The sequence below is a fragment of the Suricata suricatta genome, chromosome 3 (genome assembly GCF_006229205.1).
Source record: "Suricata suricatta isolate VVHF042 chromosome 3, meerkat_22Aug2017_6uvM2_HiC, whole genome shotgun sequence".
NCBI classification, from domain to species: domain Eukaryota; kingdom Metazoa; phylum Chordata; class Mammalia; order Carnivora; family Herpestidae; genus Suricata; species Suricata suricatta.
In genome coordinates this window covers 168472434-168473765 of record NC_043702.1, presented here as the reverse complement: position 1 = coordinate 168473765, position 1332 = coordinate 168472434, and positions in this window count along the sequence as shown.

Genomic DNA, 1332 nt, shown 5'->3' with positions numbered 1-1332 from the left:
CCTGATGCGGGACTCAAACTCACAAACTGCGAGATGATGACCTGAGCCAAAGTTAGATGCTTAACAGACCGAGCCACCCAGGTGTCCCAAGGAAGAATTTTTTAAAGCCTCGAGGTTAAATTTCTTTACATCATAAAACACTGAATCAGGGGGGAAAGCAGGGAAGAAAATAGAATTGGTAAGGGAGGACTGGAATATTTGGGAAGAAACTTGAGAGAAAAAAATTAGAGGGTGGGGAATAAGAGCAGAATAGGTTGCCCTGAAACAGCATGATGGGAGCCTGGATGAGCAGGCATGAGCAGAGAAGCTTCAGGATGCAGGTGGAGAAGCGGCCAGTGTAATTGTCTTTTTGAGACTTGTCTAAGAGCCTTAAGATCACAGACGTCCAAGGCCCTTTTAATCATATTATCATCACTATCATTATGTGGCACTGTGTAAAGACGGGTATGAGGTAGCCAGCTTTATTTGGCTTTCTGCACTGAAATAAATCATTGCCCACATGGTTCAAAACCACAAATCTGTGGTTTCATTACCACATATTTTTTTTAGGAAAAATATCGAATATATATATTTAAACTCCTTGTTTCAAAGTCTTCTTTTTAAGTCCTCACAATAGTGATTTTATTAAATTAGTTGCTTTATAAAACATTGCAGATGTCCTAATTGTTAGCATAACAATTCACCAAACTGTTGTGAACGGGGCCAGTTTGCCGAGCACGTTCTTTAAGGGAAAGGAAATGCCAAAATCCTGGTCAAGTCATCCCATCAGGTCCCTGAAGAACAAAGGAGATGGTGTTTCCCAGACACTTCAATCAGGCAAATGAAAGAGATACAGACTTTTTCGAAGCCATCTTAAAGCGCCCCATCGGTAACGTTTTCCTGATAAACTGTTAGAAAAGAAGCAAGAAGCCCCAGGACAGCAAACCTAGACTGATGTACAGCATCAGTGTCTCCGGAGATGTGACCCTTCATCAGGCCATCTGAAACGTCCTGCTGTGCCCAGGGGAGGGCACCACATGACAGAACCCTCCAGGTCCCTTCCCGCAGAGGAAGAGGAGCCGCCACCCCTCTCTCTTCTTTGCTAATAGCTTCCTTGCCCCACACCCCTTTGTATAAAAACCTCCTATCACGTGCAGCTCCTGGGAGCCCCCCTCTACTTGCCGCTCGATTCACAAATCCTATGATAAACCAACTGGATCTTCACATTTACTCATTTGAATTTTGTTTTGTTTCTCACAAAAAACCAGGCTGTCAGGACCCAGTGACAGGAAGCTTACAATTTGTAACGCAACCATGGGTGACCTCATCCAAATGCAACCTTGGGTTATTTAA